This window comes from Cricetulus griseus, chromosome X, assembly GCF_003668045.3.
Source record: "Cricetulus griseus strain 17A/GY chromosome X, alternate assembly CriGri-PICRH-1.0, whole genome shotgun sequence".
NCBI classification, from domain to species: domain Eukaryota; kingdom Metazoa; phylum Chordata; class Mammalia; order Rodentia; family Cricetidae; genus Cricetulus; species Cricetulus griseus.
This window is the reverse complement of record NC_048604.1, coordinates 34,811,015-34,837,456: the sequence shown is the minus strand read 5'-3', so window position 1 is coordinate 34,837,456 and position 26,442 is coordinate 34,811,015. Positions and strand designations below refer to the sequence as shown.

Below are 26,442 nucleotides of genomic sequence, written 5' to 3'. Positions count from 1 at the left end.
AGATAAAACATTTAAAAAATAAACCTGTGTGTTGTGCTCTTGTAATACCAGCATTCACTGGAGAGTAGAGGGTGAAGCAGAAGGATCACCATGAGTTCAAAGCCCACTTGATATTTATAGCAAGCTCCAGGTCAGCCAAAGCTACATAATGGGATTCTTTATTTTTTAAGGTGGTTATATGTATTTGTGTTTATATATGTTATCATTTATTTTACAATCTGATAGCAGTGTCCCCTCCCTCCTCTCTTCCCATTTGTTCCCCCAAATTCCACTCTGACCCCACCAATTCACTCTTCCTCTATTTCTGCTCAGAAAGGGATGTCCCTCCCATGGGTGCCAATAAAGCATGGCATAGCAAACTGTGGTAGAATCTCCTTCCCTTGTATTAAGGCTGGAGAAGGCAACCCAGTGTAAGGAATAGGTTCCTGATAAACAAACACACAAACAGGAAAGAAAGGAATACAAACTGGTCTTCAAGGCCTTTCTCCTTGTCTTATTTCCTCTTTATACCTTTTGTTTTCTCTACTCTGGCTTCAGGAATTTTCATGCAGAGGTATTTTCTTTACCATTCAATACTCTGAACAGCAATGCAGTTATCATCGTTAGTATGTAATTTTAGATTTGAATGAGTTATCTAATACCTGTAGCTGAAACCTGCTTATTTTGGGAATAAATAGAAAAGGAAATTAGATTTTTCCCAGTGGATGATTGCCTGTGATGATTAAGCTAATGTACTTCTCTGAAGATGGCACATTATCATTAAGACTAAAAAAATCCTTTTTTCCTGAAGTATTTCTTTCTTGTTTGAGAACATCATCCCCACTGAAGTTGGTTTGTGCTTTATTTCAAAACCAAGAAACTCAAAAAACTGAAACTCCCTAACATACTTCTTACACAACAAGATGTGAGGGAGAATTTCTTTCCATTGTTTCCATTTAGATACTTTTCTTTCTTCCATAAACACAATTTTGCTTAGGTTTTGGAACCCAGAAAAATTATAGCTCAAAGGTGTTCCGGAATCAGAATTTCATTAACAGCTGTTCAAGAGTTTTCAAAGGAAGTTATGAAATCGGATAACTAGTATTTCAGCTTCCCACTAATTACTTTGGAACCATTACAATGAGTGTTTTGTTACTATTTTTTTTTTGCACCTTAGGCTTGAAGCATTCTAAATATACTAAACGTATCTCATCTTTCTGAGATTCACTTTTATCCTTCGGAAACAAATCTGTTAAGCCATACTTTCCCCTTTTAGAGGTGCACTATTCTTCCAGAATAGCAAAGTAGAAAATGTTTTCTAATGGCCCCTCCAGGATGCAGGAATACTCTTGGATTCTTCTCTGCCAATTACATATCTAGTGTAGACACAGTTTTCTCTTTGCGTTTTCAAAATACATGACTTCCTATAACTTACTCAAAATAACCTATTCAGACTGGTGGTGACCCAGGACTGAACAAGGTAAGTTCAGAACTGTAGCATGTAGAAAATGTTAAGTGTATGTGAAGTGGCGGGATGATTCTTTATTGTGTAAGTCATTTGAAAAACTCTGCTTCAGAATCCTACTGTGGCAAACTCAATTTTAATTGCCTATATTACAATGAATAATTATAAATATATTAACCCGTTGAGGAAAGAGTTCCTTCCTGAATAGTAAGGTTCTTGAGGCCCTAGGGAGTGCTGGTAAAAATAAAAGTATTGATTACTATATTACAAGTCACTCAAATCTCAATATAGTAGAAGAAACATGACCAGTGCAAAGAATTCGAGTTTCTTATTATGCTGAGGCAGAGGAACAATTTGAGCCAAGGAGTTGAAATCCAGAATGAGTAGTGTAATTAGACTTTCAGCTCATATAAAATAAAAAGAGCTGAGGCTGGAGAAATGGCCCAGTGTTTAAGAGCACTTGGAAATGATCTGGGTTTGATTCTTAGCACCAACATGGCCACTTACAACTATCTGTAACTTCTGTTCCAGGGAATCTGTCACCCTCTCTTGACCTCCACACATACCAGGAATGCATGTGGTGGACATACATATATGCAGGCAACATACTTGTCACATAAAGCATAAATCTTTAAAAATTAAAATATCTTATGACACAAAATCCTGCACATTACTTGAAAAGAACAGTCGAAGAAGCTACAAGGCTAATAATATATTGGACTGTTTAAAGTAACCTTTTATTCATGTTATAAATATATATGTATTAGCATAAATCACATATACTTTTTTCAGATTAAAATTATGCTTGAGTTTCTCTAAAGTCAAACATTCACAGTGCACTTTTAATTTGTAATATGCCATTGAAATATTCTCCTCATCTGACAGACATAAATTGGTTCTAGAAAAAGAAATACAATTTCTGAAGGAATTATATTTTCATTTATTTACATTAAAACAAAATCAGCCCTATCCATTTCTGATGCCAGTGGTGAGAATAGATGGATTGCTTCAATAAGTGCCTGTACTTTCCCCTTCTCACAAAAAGCCACCGAGTATATTAACTAACTCCTATGTTTTACCTCATGAAGGAAGGACTTGAAGATTCCTCCCTCTACATCCTCAGAGTGATGATAAATCCCTTGACCAAATCTGTATTTTACTCTAGAATGAAATAGTGAGAATATTTAGGTAGAATTGATGTTTACTTAAGCAACTCAAACTATTTTACCTCTGTACTTCTTAAGACTGCAGCAGGCAGGAATAGTTCCTTGTCACTTTTCTAACTTGTGTAAAATTCCCTTGAATGGGGTTTTATCTCATTTGGGCAAAGTAAATAATTCTTTTTTCCCCACAGGCCAAGCTATGACATTGAGCGATTGTTTAATTTTTACATTCTAATTTTCTTCTGCTGCAAAATAAAGATGGCTGCAGAGAAAGTTGAGAAGACTATTGTGATCATTAAGATATGCAATGCATCTAGTGTTCATCTGAAAGGCTTACACATAGTGAATATTAGCTCAAATTGATATAATTACAATAAATGCTACTATGAACCTTTCATATTGAGGCATGAGTTTGAACTTTCCTATTTTATAAAAAATGTTTTCATTTATTAATTTATTTTACAAACCAACTGAACCACAGTTTTCCCTCCCTCCTCTCCTCCCATGCTGTCACCTGACCTCCCTTCTACCTACCCACATCCACTCTTTCTCTCTCTCTCTACTCAGAAAGAGCAACATCTCCTATGGGAGTCAACAAAGCATGGCATATCAAGTTGAGGCAGGACCAAAAGACACTCTAGATTTGTGATGATACTTTCAGTTAGGGATTCTTCATCTCAGTGACATAGATGGAGTGACTTCTGGTTAATTTGTAACCCTCTCTGAAAAATTACTCTGGTGTGATCTGAAAGAACTGTGCTACCTATGCTTAGAACTGGTCACTCATTGGGTCTCTGTCTTTTGTTTGCAAAACAGTAATGATTTTCCCTGTTGTCATACATTGCTGTGTGTAGTTGGTTAAAAAGACCATGTGTGCCAATTTGGCTTGAGAATTTTATCAAAACTAATATTGTATCATTAAGTATCAAAAAGATATAGCATGAAATAAAGTGTTTTTTTATTGTTAAAAAACTGCTTATTTGTTTCACTTTCTGACTCTGTGCTTGTGCCTTCAACACTTTCACAATTTTTTCCTCCTCAATAAGAAACACCCACTTGATCTTGTCATGGAGACACTTGGCATCCATTGAACTGCTGACATGCTTCTTTGTCTTTGACAATACAATCTCATAAGGACTTTCGATCTCAGAGTATGAACCCCTCCAAGCCTGCCTGAGCACACACTGCATTTGATTTAGGTGTTTTCTCAACTTTCTTGCTTTAAAGGTAAACAATCCTGTTGCCAAGGATTTGATATAGACTAGTTTTGTTAGAGGCTATACTGTAGGAAAGCTTATAATGGTGTGTCAAATACTTGTGCTTTGAAGCACCTCCCCCTCATAAATAATTCTTTTACTGTGCTAACTTCCCACAAGGTAAGGGAAAGACACATTCTTTTTATCCCTTTCACTATGTATGGTGTCCGTGTACTTTTTGTTTAATTATCTTTCCTGTGCCGAAAAAGATACTGGCAGCATGTGCAAGGCAATTATGCCTTCCAGTTGCTGTCGATTACTTAAGAAAAACTCATATACTCTTCCACAAAACTCATTTTGACAACTGTTTGGAAATTATTCCTAGAAATGCCTTCTTGATAAAAGAATGAAATCACTACAGCAACAAAACCAGCTGATGTCTTATCAACATTTCAGAACTTTGTTTTAGTGGATGCATTACTAGTTCATCCCCTTAACCACTCCACAACTTGTGGAAGTATTTTTAAATAAGACAATAGCAGGGTAACCACCAATGATGTGATAAATTAACCAGCTTACCTTTGAGTTGAGTTCAGAAACAGAGAACATTGAGTGTGTCCTAGATCTTAAGCAGAATCCTGTGCTCAAACTTGAAATTGGATGCCATTTTGATACCCAGTCTTGTTTTGCTTAACAAATACAGAAGACATTTAAAATGCTCACATACCAACAGTAAATGCCTCTTTTCAGGAACTTCGAATAGGAACAAATATTTATGTATAGCCTTATAAAATCTAACCTTGATGACTATTTTATCCACTAATCTAGCTTGACTCTGTAGCAATCTTTTTAATATCAATGAAATGAAGATTCTACAGCCCAGCTCATGGGTCATTCATATCAGCAAATCTTCCCTGAAAAAAAAGGAGGTGCAGAATCTTGCAGATGCTTGAAGTCTTAAGGCTTTAGCAGCCTGGGGTCAGGTCTACAAGTAGGCAACCCTAGAAAGTAAGCCAACTAGACCTTCTTTCAATAATCTGACTTTCTAATGCTCTGCCTCTTCTACTCTGTTCTTATTGTTTCTTGGCTTTGATACAATGTTCTGCCTCTGTTAATAACTTGTTTTGTGTGATCCCTGGCACTTGGCTGCTTGTTTGCTCTTTCTTACATCACTTTCTTGTCTTCTGGCTTTCAGACATGATCTATAGCTACTATATTCTTCTAGTTTGTTCTTCTCTTCCTATTTATACTTTCTTTTGGCACTTCTTGAGCTGACTTATAGGCTTTTTCTCTTATTCATGCTCATGACCTTGCTTTGGAATTGAAGAAGGCATTATCTGGGGACCGTATTATATGAAGCTGGGCAGTACTGACAAGCTACATTCTGTGCCCATGATTACCATTTTCTGCTGGTTTTTCACATAAGAGTATTTTTAGATTGTGTCATATCTTAACATCCAATAGTCTTTTGAAATATTGAAGAGCTTTAAACCTACTAGTTACTGAATTCCTTCCACGGAGCTTGCTTATTGAAGTCTATAAACAAGTTTTTAATTAACTTTTGTTACTTATCTTCTTTCTGCAGAAACACATTTACCTTTCCTTATTATGCATTCCAAAGGGAATACAGGAAATAGAGTGGGTAAGGCTTAAATTATACACAGTAAAACCATGAAAACTGACCTGTCTTTATCCTGCTACCTCAATGGCGAGAAACTTCTACATCATCTGATGATCTGTCTACTCTACTTAGATTAGGTGTTAGTACTTTACCTGTTATTTCTATTTTTAAGTAAACAAGTGTTCCACAGCATAAACCTATTATTTGTATATGTCAGTGGTATTTCTTCCCATGCACAATATGAGCTGTACACTGCCTGAATGTTCCTGACATACAGCATACAACTCTACAGATGGCAGGTGCTAGATTTATTGACTAATAAAAAACAATGGGCCCTGAATATAAGAAAAAGTTTTGGTTTGTCACTTAGAGAAATCAAGTCATTCAGGGGAATATACATTCATCACAGAAATACCCACAGAGAAGTTAATAGATCTGCATAAACTCTCCAGTTTGACTTTCTTTTCTTAGAACTATAAAATGAGGTTCTTCAGCAAAGAATGAATTGTGACAAAAATGTTTTCTCCAAATATAAAACCTTATGCCTTTCTGAATAGAGTTTGACAAGCTCATGAAATATTTATGCTAATTCATGCACTTGAAGAGTTTGTCACATGTGCTTTCTTTTTACACCAGAATTTCTCCTATTTAATCCAAAATCATTGTGCATTTACGCTTCACTTGAAGTTTTCCCTGTCTTGTCAACAGTCCATTAGTTTAAGATGCACTTTGACAGTTTAGATAAATACCCTCTTGTATTTTCTTCTACTCTGAAATAACTAACTGGTCCAAGGTATCTACAGCAACATTGCAAACAGAATCTCATGATAAACCAACAGAGGGCTCAATGTGCAAAAGACTTGTGCATTTGTTATAGTATGTTTTCAAAACTTGATGCATAGGACTTACTATATCTCCAGTTGGTATCCCACTTTTCATTTAAGAATATAGAATGCATTCTGAATATGTACAGTTTGTAGCACTAATAAGCGTTCAATAGTTCCTAGAGAAATAGAGCCAATTGTAATAGGTGAAGAAAGGGTATTTGAACAAACCCTTTGACATGAGCAGCACTGATTAAATTCTATCAAAACCCTTCAGAACATCTGGGCTAGCAAGATAGTTCAACAGGCCAAAGCCTCCCTGCTATGCCTGACAGCATGAAGTTGCACACCAGAACCCACATTATGGAATGAGAAAACAAACTTCTGAAAGTTGTCTACTGACCTCCACATGTATGCTGTAGTGCCTTTGCATGCCCCCTACACAATAAATCAATGGAGGTTTTAGCATTTAAATAATGGTTAGAACAGGAGGCCAGAGAGATGGCTCTATGAGTAAGGTACTTGCTGCCTAATGATGCATGACTCATGTATGATTTGAAGCCAGGAATACACGAAAAGTGGATGGAAGGGGTCTCCATAAAGTTATCTTCTGATGTCTACAAGCCTATTGTGGCACACATTCACACATACACACAACATGCACACAAAAATAAAAATAATAGTCACAAAATTAGTTTAAAATCATTTAAAATGCTGAGTATGGACTTTGGAGACAGATAGACCAAAAGTCTTAAACTAGCCTTTTAGTTTATTTCTTGTAAAATCTTAAGCGTGTCAGGTGGACTGATCACAGTCTTGCATTTCCAACTACCTGAGAAGCTATAAGTGGTAGAATTGCAAATTCAAACTGTGCTTAGGCTACGAGATAGATCTAAAGTCAACCAATGCAAAAACAATAAAATCTTGCCCCAAAATAATATGTAAAATGTGTCTAGGATTCTACAGAGATAGAGCATTTCCCTAGCCTGTGAGAAATGCTACACTCAATCTCTGGTACTGAAAGAAGCAAAAAACATGTTTTCTTCCTTCCCTCGAATTTCTTTCTCCTTATCTCCAAAATATAAGATAATAATATATATTGCATGCTTGAGAGTTAACTAAGTTTACAACAAATACTCAGAATTGATTGGTTTCCTATCCACTATTGTTTCCCTACAAAATCTAATATTCATTAATTACATATTCATCTAATTATTAAAGCATCAGCACTAAATAAATTCCTCTTGAATGTGTAATGTCCTTCAGAAGGAAAACTATACCACAACATTTTAGATATCATTTTGTGGGTCTTTGAATGGTAGGATTATACATTTCCAGGGTTAGGGAGAAATTACAGGCAAGTTTGGGTGTGGGAATTGCTCTCAGAGGGGAATAGAACCAACCAGGATATTCCAACTATGGGATACTGCCAATGTAGTCAAGATGCTAGATGATTAACAACAGAGAAAGTAAGAGATAAAATGGAGCTTCTTATAAATTTCCTCAGGCTAAAGAAAAACAGGTAATGTTTAATGTTTTCAGTGTGTGATGTTTACTGTGAATTTAAATGATTGAAATAATAAAAAATATTAAATGAAAGCATATTTCTAAGCATTTTGCAAATGTTACCTCATGTACTGCTCGCAATAATTCTAAGAGTTAGAAGATGCTGTCATCTTAATTTCACAAATGAGCAAACAAGGTAAAACACATTTTGTTATTTGCCAAAAACATGAAACAATTAAGTGGAGATGCTAGCAGGAAAATCAAGGAAGATGAGCTTCAGAGTGATGTATTTAAAGAAGGAATAGCAGTCAGCCTTGTTATGCTCAAAAGGTGATCTAAAATCCTTGATTCTGAATTTTTGAGAGATAGTCTATTAAGAAGAGTAACAAACTGAGAAAAAAATATCTGAGTTGCAGCAGGAGTTCTGTTAGCTGCAAGGACCTAGGGCAGGTCCTTTTTCTGGTGTTTAGATTTCATTTTCCTCATTTTTCAATGAAAACTTTGATCTGAATAGGTTTCTTACCTCTTCAGATGTAGTTTTAGAAAACAGTGTAGCAACTGCATGTTTTTAAAATGATTCACAATTTTATTATGTATTTACTTTGTAAATGCTTTGTGCAAATTAGATAACAATTCATCCCAATTCTCTCTCTTAGCAACTACAGAATTTCAGTGGGAGTTGAAACTTTCTTAGAGCTTTGGAATATATAATTATGGTAGACACATGCTGTTGATCTTGATTACCATAGAAACACGTGGAAGTTTCTCTCTAGGCCCTCTTAACTTCTCAATCTTTTCCAAGCTTGTTCAATGAGAGAAAGCATCACAGTGTTTTAATTTATTTTTATTTTTGGTTGGTTCATTCTCCAAGAACTGTTGCTAGCCATAATAGGCAAACATGGAGTAAATCCACTGCACCTCAGAAAGGAAACTATGAATGGCCTGTCACACATTTAATTAAATACATTTTTTTTCTATCAGCAGCTTAACTTAAATGGAATTTGGGGCATCATAAATTTCATGAAACAGCAGTAATTTCAGATTTTATTCCATTCTTTTGGCAGTGCTTTTTATTTGTGTGTTGGTTGGTTGGATTTCTTTTTGTATGCTTGGCCTGAAAAGTTATAGCTCTGTTGTGTGTATACTGATGGAGGATTATAGAGATTTGATTGAACTGCTGAACTAATAACAGCCACATTTCCATTTGACACAGACATATAACTCTCTTTATTTATCAGCTTCTGTGACCAGATTTGACCTTATGCTTAAAAAACAAGTTCTCAAAATGTGGCTGTAAAGTTTTCTCAAGTTTACCCACCAGAATACCGAGTAAAAGTAAAAAGACAGAAATCAAGGTCTATGGAAATGACCATGTTTTCTTTATTTTACATCTTTTAAGCCACTTATGGTATGTTACTTTGAGTACAAGTTTGGCATACACACACATACTGTCTCTAAATTAACACTTTCCTGGGTAGGAATTACATCCTTTAGTGAATGTCCTCATGGTGCCTAGCATAGAACTGAACACAAGTAACTGTCAATTCGTAAAAGCTACACACACACAATTCTTGTCACTTTTTGGAAGTTGTTCATGAAAATCCCTTCTGTGAGCGCAATGTAACTTTTGAAAAGAAAATATATTTTTATGACATTCATTTTCTGAAAAATTGAAGAGTACTGCACAGTATACAATACTAAGCCCCAACTTAGGTTTTAATATATTTTGGATAGATTTTACCTTCCAATTGTTATCCCAATGGTGGCTGATCTATGAAAATATATTACATATGAAGGAAATGCTAACCTCATTGTCTATGGAATATTGGCAATTGCTGAGGCATAGTTTCCTTGTTTCGAATTATTCTCATTGAGAACTAGGAAACAAGGGAAACTTAATGTATGTATAACCTTGGCAAAAGACAAAATTGAAACTAAGATTAAGGAAATAAAATTGGAGAACTCTTTTTTCCTTTTAATGTAATGACAGCACAACCCATCATTCCATTTATGAAGTCTCACTGATGGGTAAAATAGTGCAAAATATCATTTTGAGGATTCACAGAAATGCAGTCTAATAAATGCTGTGGGTCACAAGTTTTTTTCATAATGCTATTTGAAGTCCCATAATGTTTTATACCTGAGATCATTTGATGATTTGAATTACATCCATTCAAAATTATGTGTAATGTTCAGCCCCAATACTTTCAACTATGACCTTATTTGAAGGTTGAATCTTTCTAGAGGCAATGAAATTAAAAAGAAATCATTGGAGTAGGCCCAAATCCATGTGAGCAGTGTTTATCAAAACAGAAAAATTTATCTTAAAACAAACCTGAATAGAGGGAAGACTATGTGTGGGAACCTAAAGAAAAGATAGCTATCTTCCAGTCAAGGAGAGGAATCTGCAAAAGATGCCTTGCTCATGACCTCACAAAGAAGGAACACATAAGTACACTTTGCTTTATATTTTTAATTGCCATTGGCATGGGAGGGAGAGGGAACTGTGATTGTTATGTAAAACAAGATTGCTTCTAAATAAAAAAAATACCAAGGCAGTAATTAAAAAAAGGATGAGATAATAAGTTTATGACAGTTAAGTCATTCATTCAGCAGTACTTTGTTAAAGCACATCTATTAATCTATACTACAGAAAGTCAGAATGGTGATCCACATGCAGAAGAATGAAAAACAAGGCCCCATCTCTTATGACTTACAATAATGAAATGAAAATGGAGTACAGGTCTCCATCACCTGGCACTTGGCCTCTTGGTACAGATGCAGGGCTCAGGGCCTCCCTAGCTCTTTTCTTCTGCCCCTTTCAGACATTTCTTGTAGCCTGTCTCCATTCCTTTGTGACACCCTGCTGTCCTACAACTGATCTCTCTCAGGGACCCACGGTCACTGCACTTAGCTGGGACTCAAGCAAACAAAGATTTTCCTCCTCCTCCTCCTCCTCCTCCTCCTCCTCCTCCTCCTCCTCCTCCATTCTTATCTCTCCAGTCTTACTCTTAAATTTTCTGCCATCCTTCTACTTCAGCCCCTCCTCCCACTCCATCTCCATTATCTTGAGATTGGATTCTTGGTGCAGACTGAGAGTTCAGGGTCACTCTAATTAATCCATTTCTACTGCTTTCACATATCCTTTCTAGTTCATTCCCATTATTTTGTGACTCCACAGAGACTCACAGAATCACTCTCTACTAGAGACCCAAAAGCCACCACACTTGGCTACAACCCAGAGTGGGCATCAGCAACAAAGAACAGGACACATACACAACAAAGGCAAAAATAGATAGTTATACCCAAAATCATTTCAAACACTATAACTCAATATGTCTAGATCCCAAAGCAAAAACACATGAGAATCCAAGATAGTATGTTTCCTCCTGAAGCCAGAACCCCTATTGTAATAGGACCTGAGAAAAACAATTTATTGAAGTACAAGACAAGGGCTTCAAAATAGCAATATGTTCAATGACCTTAAAGAGAAATAAGTGTTTTAATGAAGATTATGAAACTACAAACAGTTGAGTGAAAAATAAAATCAATGCAAGACATGATAGCAGAATTTAAAAATGAAATACTATCATAAAAGAAAATACAACTTGAAATATAACTAGAAATGAAAAACAGGAAGGTAAACCCCATGTTTCTAAAGACAGCACTTAATTATGTCATTGAATATGGAGAAGTTGAAGCAGCACCCAACTAGAAGATTTACTCCTCCTGACTGCTGTTCATGGTACTAAAAGGTACTCTTCACATTACCACAAGAGAAAGGCAATCACCAACATGACTCAGCTACAAACCTGGAGTCCAATAACAGCCTACAAAAAGTACTGGTGAAAGAGTGGTTCAAATGTTATGCAAATAATCAGTCATTTCCTGATAGGATTTAAGGCTGACTCCATGAAATTGAAACCATATCTGACACTGCTGAAGTGGCCAACAACCTGATACTACATAGGCCATGAGCCATAGGGGAAAATTTACTACTATTGCTGTGATAAATGAGCATAATAATGAAATTATTTCTAATGATATATTGCTATAGCATTAGATCTGTATATTGCTCACCCTTCATCAGAAACTTTTCTTGCAACAGACAGTAATTATCACAGAGACCCACAAATGGATACTGTGCAGAGAAAGAATATGGAGCACTAATTCCTAAATGGGATACCTTCCTCAAACATTCCCATCTTTAACCAAGAAGCTATTTGCAATTCACACCTTCTGGGAAAGAGACATAAACTTTCTCCAATAAAGTGTTATTAAGTATATCAACCACATTCCAGGGCAGGTCCCATGGCCAGGAGTAATGGGTCAACAACATGACTCCATGGATTTTGTGTGCTTCTTTGTTTTGATATTTTTGTGTTACTCATTTTTTGTTGTTGTTGTTGCTTGTTTGTTTTAACCTTCTTTGTTTTGTGGTTTATTATTAGAGAAGGAAAGAACAAGAAGTTGGATAAGTAGGACACCCATGAAGTTTCAGCAACATGAATGCCTAAACACGAAGTGAATAAAAACAATAATAGACATACCAACATGGGCTTCGTAAAGATCACCAAACAGCCTTTACCCATTTGTGGCTAAGAATTACATCCTTTAGAAACATTGTCTCCCACAGGGAAGAGCACACCAACTGGTTGTATAATACAAAGTGGTCAGACCTGAAAACAAACATACAGCTAACATTATACAGACTGAGCAGGTATATATTTAACAACTAATGTGAAAGGAGGTCATGCATTTGAAAGAGAGCAAGGAGAGATGTGTAGGAAGGTTTAGAGACAGGAAGGGGAAGAGAAAAATGCTGTAATTATAACCTCAGAAGTAAAGAAAAGGACATAAAAAATAGTTGTGTGAATAGGGTGTTGGGCAGTATCTTGGAGGACAAAGCGAAGGAAAAAGAATATCATTAAAATATGTTATATGTAAAATTTTTAATTGATTAAAGATGTAACTATAAACTATGAAAGTATTGAAGAACATAAAAGATATGCCTCAGGATATTAAAAAATCAGATAATATATTTGAGTAGACATTTCTCAAAAGAAGGCATACAAATTACCAACAGGCTTACTAATAAAAATCCTAAACATTACTAACCATCAAGAGAAACCAAACTTTTCCATAGAAAGTTGAGTATTGTTCTTTCAAGGTCTGTGAAGAATTGTTCTGGGATTTTGATAGGGATTTCATTGAATCTGTAGATTACTTTTGGCAAGATTGCCATTTTTACTATGTTGATCCTACCTATCCAAGAGCATGGGAGGTCCTTCCATTTTTTCGTATCTTCTTTAATTTCTTTCTTTAAATACTCAAAGTTCTTATACAAATTTTTCACTTGTTTGATTAGCATTACCCTGAGATATTTTATGTTGTTTGTGTCTATTGTAAAGGGTGATGTTTCTCTGGTTTCTATCTCAGCTCATTTATCGTCTGTATATAGTAGGACTACTGATTTTTAGAGTTAATCATGTATCCTGCCACTTTGCTGAAGGTATTTGTCAGCTGTAGGAGTTCCCTGGTAGAGTTTTTCAGGTGACTTATGTAAACTATCATATCATCTGCAACTAATGATAGTTTGATATCTTCCTTTCCAGGATATATCCCCTTAAGCTCCTTTTGTTGTCTAATGGTTCTATCTAGAATTTCAAGTACAATATTAAAGAGAAATGGAAATAGTGGAAATCTTTGACTTGTTTCTGATTTTAGAGGAATCATTTTGAATTTCTCTCCATTTAATTTGATGTTGGTTGTTGGTTTGCTGTATGTTGCTTTTATTATGTTTAGGTATGTTCCCTTATCTCTCCAAGACCTCTATCATGAAGGGGTGTTAGATTTTGTCAAAGGCTTTTTCAGCATCTAGTGAGATGATCATGTGGATTTCCTTTTTCAGTTTGTTTATATGGTAGATTACATTACTGGATTTCTGTATGTTGAATCATCCCTGCATCCCTGGGATGAAGCCTTCTTGATCATGATGGACGATTTTCCTAATCTGTTCTTGTATTTGATTTGTGAGTATTTTTTTCCAGTATTTTTATATCAATACTCATGAGGGAGATTGGTCTATAGTTCTCTATCTTAGTTGTGTCTTTGTGTGGCTTGGGTATCAAGGTAATAATAACCTTGTAAAAAGAGTTTGGCAAAGACCCTTCTGCTTCTATTGTGTGGAACACATTGAGGAGTATTGGTACTAGCTGTTGTTTAAGACCCAAACAACCCTGAACAATAAATGAACTTCCAGAAGCATCACCATCCCTGACTTCAAGCTCTATTATAGAGCTATAGTCCTGAAAACAGCTTGGTATTTGCACAAAAATAAACTGGTAAACCAATGGAATTGAATTGAAAACAATTGATTTTTTTTTTTTTTTTACAAAGGAGCTAGAATTATACAATGGAAAAAAGACAGCAACTTCAACATATGGTGTGGCACAACTGGATGCTGGTGTGTAGAAGACATCAGATAGATCCATATCTATAATCATGCACAAAATTTAAGTCCAAATGGATCAAATACATCAACATAAATCCAGGCACTCTGAACCTCTTAGAAGAGAAAGTAGGAGGTACCCATGAATGAATTGGTACAGGAGACTACTTCCTGAACCTAACACCAGTAGCACAGACACTGAGATTGACAATTAATAAATGGGACCTCCTGAAACTGAGAAGCTTGTGTAAGGCAAAGGACACAATCAGTAAGACAAAATGGCAGCACACAGAATGGGGAAAGCTATTCACAAACCCCACATCTGACAGAGGGCTTATTTCCAAAATATACAAAGAACTCAAGAAACTAGTCAACAAAACATGAAATAATCCAATTAAAACATGGAGAATTCTCAATAGAGGAGTCTAAAATGGGTAATACACACTTAAGAAAATGCTCAGCATCCTTAGCCACCAGGGAAATGCAAATCAAAACAACTCTGAGACACCATCTTACTCCTGTCAGAATGACTAAAATCAAAAACACCAATGACAGTTTATGCTGCAGAGGATGTGGAGCTAGAGGAACACTGTTCTATTGCTGGTGGGAGTGCAAACTCATACAACCACTTTGGAAATCAGTATGTCTATTCCTCAGGAAAACGTGAATCAATCCACCAAAAGATCCAGCAATTCCACTCTTAGGCATATGCCCAAAAGATGAATATTCATACAACAAGGACATCTGCCATGTTCATAGCAACATTATTTGTCATAGACAGAACCTGGAAGCAACCTTGTTGCACCTCAATTGAAGAATGGATAAGGAAAATGTGGTACATTTACAGAATAGAATACTACTAACCGGGGAAAATAATGGAATGTTGAAATTCACAAGCAAGTGGATGGAAGTAGATGAAACCATCTTGAGTGTGGTAAACCAGTCATGAAAAGACAAACATGGTATGTACTCACTCATATATGGATTTTAGACATAGAGCAATAGATTGTTCATCTACAATCCACCGCCAGAGAAGCTAGGAAACAAGGAAGACCCTAAGGGAGAAGACATAAATGGTTTCTCAGAGAAGGGGAAAGGGACAGGATGTCTTGAGAAAATTGGGAGCATTAGGGGATGGGAGAGGGAGTTACAAGAAAGAGAAGAAGAGAAGCAGAGGGGAGAGGAGGACATGAGGAAGCATGAAGACTGAGTTGGGGAAGAATAGAGTAGAGCAACTAGAGGTATTATGTTAAGTGAAATAAGTCAAGGAAGAAAAACAAGTACCATGTTATCTCTTTTACATGTAAATCAAAACGGAAAATTATGCTATTAAAGGCTATTGAGGTGGATGATGAAACACTGATTAAAAAAAGAGTCAGAGAAATAAATTCTGCTGTACTATTCCACAATTGGGTGGCTATGCATACAGCAGACTATTACTTATGTCAAAAGGTGAAAGAAAAAAATCATGCTGATTTTATAATGATTGTATCATGATAATTACATTATGATAATTGCATTACAAATATACAAGGCATTCCATATACAATACATTATGTATCCTGGAATTCGAAGAATTCCTAAAAACACACTGAGTTTGATTCTTTCTTTGCATACTGGTTAATGTATTAAATAGTCATACTCCTGGATTTTTTTTTAAACAAGTTGGTAACAAGATTCAAAATATGGTGCCTGGATCATATCTGCTCAGAGTCATCTGACACAAGCAACCTGCATGTCTGACAGAGTTCAGAGGCAGTGGGTTCTGAATACCAAACACTCAGAGGCAGCCCAGCCTCCATCCAACAACAGAAAACCCAATATGACACCACCGGAGACTAGGAACCATACACCAATAAGACCTGAACATCATGATGCAGATGAACCAGAAGAGAATGACCTTAAAAGCATCTTCATGAAAATGATAGAGGACCTCAAAGAGGACATGAGAAAATCCATTAAAGAAATGGAAGAAAAAACTAACCAAAGAAATACAAGATATCAACAAATCTCAAGGAAACAGTTCAAGACCTGAACACTGAAATAGAGACAATAAACAAAGCACAATATCTGAGGGAATGCTGGAAATAGAAAAGCAGGGTAAACGATCAGGAACTACAGATGTAAGCATAACCAACAGAATACAAGACACAGAAGAGAGAATCTCAGGAGTTGAAGACACACTGGTGGAAATAGATTTATCAACCAAAGAAAATATTAATTCCAACAAATCCTTATCACAAAATATCCAGGAAATATGAGATACCATGAAAAGACCAGACCTAAGAATAATAGGTATAGAAGAAGGTGAAGAAATCCAACTCAAAGGCACAGAAAACATATTAAACAAAATCGTAGAAGAAATCTTTCCTAACCAAAAGAAAGACATACCAATGAAAATAAAAGAAGCCTACAGAACACCAAATAGACTGAACCAAAAAAGTCACCTTGCCACATAATAATCAAAACACCAAACATACAGAACAAAGAGAAAATATTAAGAGCAGCAAAGGATTAAAGGTCAAGTAACCTATAAAGGCAAACCCATCAGATTCACACCTGACTTTTCCTTGGAATCTCTGAAAGCCAAAAGGTCCTGGATAGATAGTCTACCTACACTAAGAGACCATGGATGCCAGCCCAGATTACTATACCCAGCAAAGCTTTCAATCATTATAGATGGAGAAAACAAGATATTCCATGACAAAACCAGATTCAAACAATACATATCCACCAATCCAACCCCACAGAAAGTACTGGAAGGAAAACTGCAACCCAGGGAAGTTAAATACAACCAGAAAAACATAGGCAATAGATATTCCCAACTTACCAACAGTCAAAAGGAAAAAGGGACAGAATCCCACACATAATCTCTCCACCATCATCAAATAAAAAACAAACAAGAATGAACAATAATCAATGGTCATTAATATCCATCAACATTAACGGTCCTAACTCCCCTATAAAAAGACACAGATTAGCAGAATGGATAAGAAGACAGAATCCTTCCTTCTGCTGCATACAAGAAACTCACCTCAACCTCAAAGACAGACGGTACCTAAGAATTAAAGGTTGGAGAAAGATCTTCCAATCAAATGGACCCAAGAAACAAGCGGGGGTAACAATCCTAATATCCAATAAATTGGACTTTAACTAATATCTCCAAAGAGATGAAGAAGGACACTTCCTACTCATCACAGGAGAAATCCATCAGGATGAAGTCTCAATTCTGAACATTTATGCCCTAAATACAAAGGCATCCACATTTGTAAAAGAAATATTACTAAAACTCAAATCACACATAAAACTGCACACATTTATAGTGGGAGATTTCAACACCCCACTCTCACCACTGGACAGGAACACCAGACAGAAACTTAACAAAGAAACAAAAGAACTAATAGAAGTTATGGCGCAATTGGACTTAACAGATATCTATAGAACATTCCACCCAAATACAAAACAATTTACCTTCTTCTCAGCGCCACATGGAACCTTCTCTAAAATTGACCACATACTCGGCAACATAGCAAACCTCAACAAGTACAAAAAAATTGAAATAAGCCCCTGTGTCTTATCAGACCACCATGCTTTAAAATTAGAATTCAACAACATCAAGAACTACAGAAAACCTACAAACTCATGGAAATTAACACCCAGTTGCACAATTCATGGGTCCAGGAAGAAATAAAAAGAAGAATTAAAGATTTCCTAGACCTCAATGAGAATGCAGACACAACATATCCAAACCTCTAGGATACCCTGAAAGCAGTGCTAAGAGGAAAGTTCATAGCTCCAAATGCCCACATGAAGAAACAGGAAAATAATCACAATAGAAAATTAACAGCACTACTGAAATCTTTAGAAAATGAAGAAGACAATACACCCCGAAGGAGCAGACGCCAGGAAATAATCAAATTGAGGGCTGAAATCAATAAAATGGAAACTAGGGGAACAATACAAAGAATCAATACAACAAAAACTTGGTTCTTTGAGAAAATCAACAAGATAGACAAGCCTTTATCCAAATTTACTAAACAACAAAGATTGAACATGCAAATTAATAAAATCAGGAATGAAAAGGGGGACATGTCACCAGACACAGAGGAAATCCAGAGAATCATCAGGTCATACTTTGAAAAACTATATTCCTCAAAATTTGAATATCTAAAGGAAATGGACATATTTTACTTACCAAAATTAAATCAAGAACAGAGAAGCAGTTTAAATGAACCTGATATACCATCTTACTCTTGTCAGAATGGCTAAAATTAAAGTTTATGCTGGAGAGGATGTGGAGAAAGGGGAACACTCCTCCACTGCTGGTGGGAGTGCCAATTTGTATAGCCACTTTGGAAATCAGTATGACGACTCCTCAAGTAAATGGGAATGAGGCTACCACAAGATCCAGCAATTCCACTCCTAGGCATATACCCAAAAGAAGCACATTCATATAATAAGGTCATATGTTCAACCATGTTCATACCAGCATTATTTTTAACAGCCAGAAACTGGAAGCAGCCTAGATGCCCCTCAACGGAAAAATGGATAGAGAAAATGTGGTACATTTACACAATGGAGTACTAATTAGCAGAAAAACAATGGAATCTTGAAATTTGCAGGAAAATGGATGGAACTCGAAGAAACCATTCTGAGTGAGGTAACCCAATCACAAAAAGACAAACATGATATGTACTCACTCATTTGTGGACCTGCTTTATGATACATAGTAGTGACTGTGCTTTATCAGAGCTGTTTTTAATGATGTTGCTCAGAATGATTTCCTTCCAGATGATGATTGAGAAGCTAATTTTAAAAAAATGGTGCCAGGTACCACAATGGTAACAGAACTGTGCTGTTTTCTGGGATTTTTTTTTTTTTTACTTTTTTTGTTTTTTTTTTTTAATGGTGTGTGCTGTATGTCTCTACAATTTTGTTCAAATGACTGCAGAACCTGGAAAAGCTGTTGCTGTTATTGATGCATAACATACTGCTATTATTGATATATTGGAAACTTTAGCTGTGCTGCCAACTTTGGAAAAAGGTATCCCAGTTTACTGTGTTGAGTTGGCATTGTACAGAAATTAACAGCCATATTGGTCTAGAAATGTTGAACTTAATTTTTTCCATTTGTACAGGGTTAACGCAGTGTGTTAAATATGTAAGGTCTTATCTATGTGGGTTTGATTACAAAAACTAATAAAGTATTCTCAAAAAAACATGGTGCCTGAAAACACACATTGACCCTGGTCTGATGGGATGACACGTCCAAAGAGAAATTCAGATAACTGCCTGTCAGGTCATCTATTAACAACATCTTCAGATTGTATATCACATTTTTAAGTCTATGAACATGAAGCTTTTGAATTTAAAGTAAAATAAAAGTTATCATTTTACTTAGGAAAGAAACAAAGCAATAATGTGAAAAGTCTTGAGTATTTTGTCCTGGCAAGACATTATTTGGCATGGTAAAAGTTTACATATATTAATGAGTCACTAATAGTCATTAATATAAGCATTATCTATTTTTCAGTTTTTCTCCATGTAAGATTGATAATAAATGGTTACTGATCGTATCCAAATCTTGTCTATATCGAACACACACTTTACTTTTTAAACTATGTGCTAATCCTTGGGTCTTTACCATCCTAAAGGTTTTCTTTCCATTCCCTAGTAAGTTTCTGTAATCTAATTAGAATTATCTTTTTTATTTTCTCACATAATCCTTTATAAATTTACAGGATCAAAGAGCATTTACAAGATCTAAGTTTGTGTGTCATTGACACACTAAAACATTCCTCCCCAGCTACAGTACTGCTATAGTAACTTGCTCCTAGCCTATGACTTTTCTTTTCCTTTTTTATATACACCTATGGGACATTTCTATCCTACACAAGTGCTATTTCTAGTGGTTGTTTATTCCTGTTTTGCAAGATGTATTTTCTGTTTGGTGAACCTCATTTCAGATTCTATTACTATCTTTTAAATACTGTCATTGGGGGAATTGAATATTTATATATCTAATCAGTATATTCTTGCTTCTTGTATCTAGTAAATCATGTATTCATTAAAAATTCATTGATTTCCTGTAATTTGCAAGCAAATTTCCAGACACTATAAAAGAGGCATTACTTTTGATTCAAAGGGCCAGTCACAATATATAGAACACACACACACACACACACACACACACACACACACACACACACACACACACACACACACACTCAGGTATACAGTAAAAAAATGATATATTCTATCATGTGAATGTTCAAAATAACACAGTTCTATGAATAAAAGTAATGCCATTATGAAGCCAATGGTAATTCTTAGCTTACAAGTGTTCGGTATTTTAAACACTCATTTAAAATGAGTTAATTTGGGGCTGACAATTGTCTTAGCAGTTAAGAACACTTGCTGTTCTTCCAGGGGACCTAAGTTGAGTTCTCAGCTCCCATGATGGGTGGCTCATGATCACCTATAATTAGGTCCATGGTACCTAGTACCCTCTTCTGGACTCCATAGCAACCTTCACTCACATGCACACACATACACTAAATCTTTTAAAGGATTATGTTCATTTGAGACAAAATGAGTTTTCTGTTTTAAATAATTTTATAAATGCTGGTCAGGATATTTTGAATCAAATTAAAAATTAATCCATAATTTAACTGATCAAATATTTTAATTGTATTTTAGAACTAATAACCTGGTTAATAAATTATATGCATATTAGGAACAAAAATTTAGAAATCTAACTTAAGACTCTTGGGCAATGATTCATTTTTCCCACATCTTTAGTCAGCTTTAAGAGTCAGTGGGAAATTGCTCCTCCTTTATAGACCACATTAGGAGATTTTATCTTCCATCATGTCTTCTGTCAGGAGGAAAGCTCACTGTAGTGATAGAAGCTTTGCGGTGGGTGTTACAGCAGCAGAGTAAAGGCATTATAACAGAAATCCCTCTATTAAAAGTATTACCTATAGTAGTAGGAACCATGAAGTTGGCAATTAGTGACAGAGGAAAAAATGTAAGGTGTCAAATCAACACATGGCCTCTTCTACACATACCTAATTCGTAAATGATGGGTAGTAGGAAGAAGCAAAAGACCGGATCTAAAGTCAACTTTTCTAATGCTCTTGTAATTTTGGATATGCTACTTAAAACTGTTTCTCTTCTAGATTATTTAGTTGTTAAGTTCAAACATGTCTTTCAAATTAGTGCTTAGTTTGAGTCAGCACATGGAAAACATCCAACTGATGCCACAAAGTAAAGCCTGCACTCCTTGAGAATGTCATGTGGAAAAATATTACTATGTTTATATGAATTAGGTTAATTAAATGTGTCTTTCCCTTTGTCAATAAAACCTGGAAGCCCAATAAGTCACTGTTGGGTTAGGGATTCAGCTAATGTGACATGACATACCATTTTAAAAACTCTGTATCAGTTGTTATGAATGAAACTATGCTCATGTATGACATAGTGCTCACATCATTTTATATATTGAGTTATAAATAACAGTGCTTAAAATGAACATTCTCTAGTTGAAGGGCCATCCTTTTAAAACTTTTAGATGTGAGTATGTTTATACTTTAACAGTCCTAAAGAACATTGCCTTCTCCATAATTTATCAATTTCTGAATATGCCTCCCTCATATTCAAAAATACTTCATAGAACCAAATGATGTATTGGAGGGCCAGTGAATTGGTCCTCATTTTCTTTACTAAAATCTTCTCCATTTATTTTTCCTAAATCAACCTTCCCTCTGAATTTTAAGTTTTCAATTATTCTCTTATTTGAGCTAATGTCTGTCCTAGATATTCTTAAGTTGTTTTCTTTCCTTACTATCCTTAAAGCATAATTTAGAAGTCACATTCATTTCAGTTTATCTTCTTCATTCTGTTTGTGTGCAACTTCTCGTTCATAGTAACAGTGAGTTTAATGTTTCTGTGATCAGTAGATGACAAAACTCTATTGTCAATTTATAGCAGCATGTCACTGTGTAAATGGAAGGAGCCTTTTCTATTCTTGGGTCTTATGCTATAAGACTGATTGTTACTGAGAATGTTTGGAACATATACTGCACTCTGCCTTCCAAGGTTCAGGGATTATTGCTGAAGAGGTGGTTGGGAGAGTGTAAGAGCCTACAAGGAAGCAGTATTTTCTGAACACAGCAGGGCAACTGCACAAATTCCCAATGCTTGCAATAATATGCACAAGATCTATAAAAGCCCAAGACAGGCCAAGTTCCAGCAGGAAGAGGGGAGATGGGCATGATGGCTTACCTCTAGCTGAGGAGCTATTGGAAATTGTTAGTTGCCTGAAAAGGGGCAGACCGTTTTCTCTAAGACTGTATGTAGTCCCTGGCAAATTGATCACTCTCCAGTTATACCATGTATCAGAGAATATTTGGGCAACATAAAACTATACCTGATGGGTTTTAAAATATTAGACACTAGGTTGAGTGCATAAGGGCAATGAAAGTTGATCTAGAAAGAGTTGATGAGGAGGAGATAAATATCGATCAAAAGGCATGAAATTCTCAAAGAACTAATGCATTTTCAAAGAAAATTATATAGTCGTTCTTATGAATTTTATGTGTGTATTGTCCATAGTTTTGAATTTTGGGGGAGGAGTCTTGTCCCATTTCTGTCCTTTAGCTTTGGCGAAACATACTGTCATTTTACTTAAGAGCAGTGTCCTAGCATTGTTTCAATGCTCCTATTGCTATGGAGCATAATTGGCTAAATCACATTTTGTCTATATGAAAAATTTACTCCAGATGGAAAAAATTAGAGTAAACAAAGTTTAATAACTTAATATATCTCATTTTATTCTCACATGAACTTCATCTATTAGACAGTCAATTTGTTTTCAGTGTTAAACTATATTATCTCTGTATTTGAAATCAAATTAAATGCTGAAGTTAAATTTGAGTGGTTTCCAGAGGAACACTTTAATTTTATCTTATATTATTATTATGTATTGTTTGGAAAGTCTTATTAATATTTGATGAATATTCTGGTTACAGAAATCATTTTAGTGGTATACTTTAGCATATTTACTTTTATTTCCAAATTACACCCGTATATACATTATATGTCCTTGATCAACTTATTTTTGAGCTTTGTTTCCTGCTTATACTTTATTATTTTTAAGATGTGTGGTGAAAGATTAGAATCAAGTTGAACTATTTTGAAGAAACAGGGCAAGTTTGTTACAGAATGGAGACAATAAGAAATAAAATAGTGAAATACATAGTATTTTTCATAAGTTATGTGCATTGAGGGCTTTGTGTATTTCTAAGAAAAGCCATGGAAGGCCAGAGCTAGAGATATAATTACCAATTTAGCTGAAGCAAGGGACATAATGCCCAAATAAGGTGGTGAACTTTAGTACTTTACTGAATGTCCTCACAATGCAGATGTTCCAATAAATTGGTGCGGTGAAAGAAAAGGACAATAGCCTAGTGTTAATCAGCCTCTAGACACATGTGAATACCATCTGCACACTTTTTAAAATTTTATCTTACATACCAACCACAGTTTCCCCTCCCTCTTCTCCTGTTTTCTCCACCTACCTCCCTTGTACTGCCCCTCCATCCACTCCTTTTCCATCTCCATCCAGAAGGGGTATAGCTTCCAATGCAACAAAGCATGACGCATCAATTTGAGACAGGACAAAGATCCTTCCCCTTGCATCAAGGCAAGGCAAGGCATTCTACCATAGAGAAAGGGTTCAAAAGAGCCAACTCATGTGTCAGGGACGGGTCCTGGTCCCATTGCTAGAGGCTCCACAAAAGATCAAGAAAGAACTATCACCCACATGCAGAGGGCCTAGGTCAGTTCCACGCCGACTCCATAGCTCTTGGTCCACTGTCAATGAGCTCCCACAAGCTCAGGTCTGTGGATTGCCCTGTCATGATCTTGACCACCATGCTCCTATAATTCCTCCTCCCTCTCTTCAACTGGATTCCCAGAGCTTGGCCCAGTGTTGATCTATGGATCTCTGCATCTGGTTCCATCAGTTACTGGATGGAGGCTTTATGATGATAGTTGGGGTGATTACCAATGTGATTACAGGGGAAGGCCAGTTCAGGCATCCTCTCAACTATTGCTAGGACTTAACTGGGCTCATTGTATAGGTTCCTGGAAGTTTCCCTAGCAGCAAGTTTCTCCCTAATCCCATAACCCCCCCCCCATTATCAACATAACTCTTTCATTATTCTTCCCCTCTGTACTGCCCCCAACTTGACCATCCTGATCCCTCATGTTCCCATCCCTGATCTCCTCCATTTTTAAACCCATCCCCAGTTTATCTAGGACATCTCCTCTACTTCCTGTTCCCAGGAAGATCCACATGACCTTCTTAGTGTCATCCTTGTTCCCCAGCTTCTCTGGGTCTGAGGACTGTAGCCAGGTTATCCTTTATTTTTCATCTGATATCCACTTGTGAGTGATTATATACCATGTCTATATTTCTGAGTCTGTGTTCACTCAGGATGATTTTCTAGTTCCATCCAGTTTTCCTGCAAATTTCATGGTGTTATCTTTTTTTCATCTGAGTAATACTCCAATGTGTAGAAGATGTACCACAGTATCTTCATCCATCTTTTGATTGAGGGGCATCTATGTTGTTTCTAGGTTCTGGCTATTATGAATAATGCTTCTATGAACATAGCTGAGATAGTGTCCTTATGGTATGAATGTGCATCCTTTGGGTATATGCCCAAGAGTGATATTGCTGGGTCTTGAAGTAGATTGATTCCCATTTTCCTGAGAAACCTCCATACTGATTTCCAAAGTGGCTGCACAAATTTGCACTCCCACCAGCAATGGAGGATTGTTCTGCTTTCTCCACATCCATTCCAGCATAAACTGTCTTTGGTGTTTTTGATTTTAGCTATTCTGGCAGGTGCAAGATGGTATCTCAGAATCATTTTGATTTGCACTTCCCCTGATAGCTAAGAATGTTGACCAATTCTTTAAATGTATCTTGGCCATTCATGATTCTTCTATTTAAAATTCTCTGTTTAAATCTATACCCCATTTATAATGGGGTTATTTGGTATTTTCATGCCTAGTTTATTGACTTATTTATATATTTTGGAGATCAGTCCTCTGTCATTTGTGGGTTTGGTGAATATCTGTTTTCATTCTGTAGACTGTCATTTTGTATGATTGCCAGTGACCTTTGCCTTCTAGAAGATTTTTAGTTTCAGGAAGTCCCATTTATTAATTGTGGTTCTTATCATCTGTGGTACTGGTATTTTATTTAGGATGTAGTCTCCTGTGTCAATGCATTCAAGGCTACTTCCTACTTACTCTTCCATCAAGTTCAGTGTGAGTGGATTTATGTTAAGGTCTTTGATCCACTTGGACTTGAGTTTTGTACAGGGTAACAGATATGCATCTATCTACAATCTTCTACATGTTGACATCGAGTTTATAATAGCACCATTTGTTAAAAATGCTTTCTTTTTTCCAACTGAATTTTTGGCTTCTTTTTCATTAATCAGGTGTTCATAGATGTGTAGATTGATGTCAGGGTCTTCCATTCAGTTCCATTGATCCATGTGTCTGTTCTGTTTTATGCTAATACAAAACTGATTTTATTATTATATCTCTACAATGGAGCTTCAAATCAGAGGTGGTGATACGTCCAGAAATTTCTTTATTGTACATGATTGTTTTAGCTGTCCTGGGTTTTTTGATTTTCCATATGAAGTTGAGTATGGACTTGTTCGAAGTGTGTGAAAAATTGTGTTAGGATTTTGATGGTAATTGCATTGAATCTGAAGTTTGCTTCTGGCAAATTACCATTTTTACTGTGTTAATCCTACCGATGCATGAGCATGGAAGATCTTTCCTTTTTCTAATCTCTTCCTCAATTTCTTTCATCAAAGACTTAAAATTCTTCTCATAAAAGTCTTTCACTTGTTTGGTTAGAGTTACTTCAAGATATTTTATATTATTTGTGTCCATTGTGAAGAGTGTTCTTCCTCTGATTTCTTTCTCGTCCCATTTATCATTTGTATATAGGAAGGCTACTGAATTTTTTTTTTGTTAATTATGACCCACCACATTACTGAAGGTATCTATCAGCTCTAGGATTTCCCTGGTAGAATTTTTGGGTCACTGATATATACTACTAACATATAGTGAAAGTTTGACATCTTCCCTTCCAATTTGTATCCCCTTGATCTTCTTTTGTTGTCTTATTGTTCTAGTTAGAAC

The 26,442-nt window shown here is 35.8% G+C and overlaps 1 pseudogene; it reads right to left on the bottom strand.

Moving 5' to 3' along the window:
• Window positions 1-308: 308 nt before the first annotated feature.
• On the bottom strand, window positions 309-23,871 carry LOC113837830 (annotated as a pseudogene).
• Between the last annotated feature and the right edge of the window lie 2,571 nt (window positions 23,872-26,442).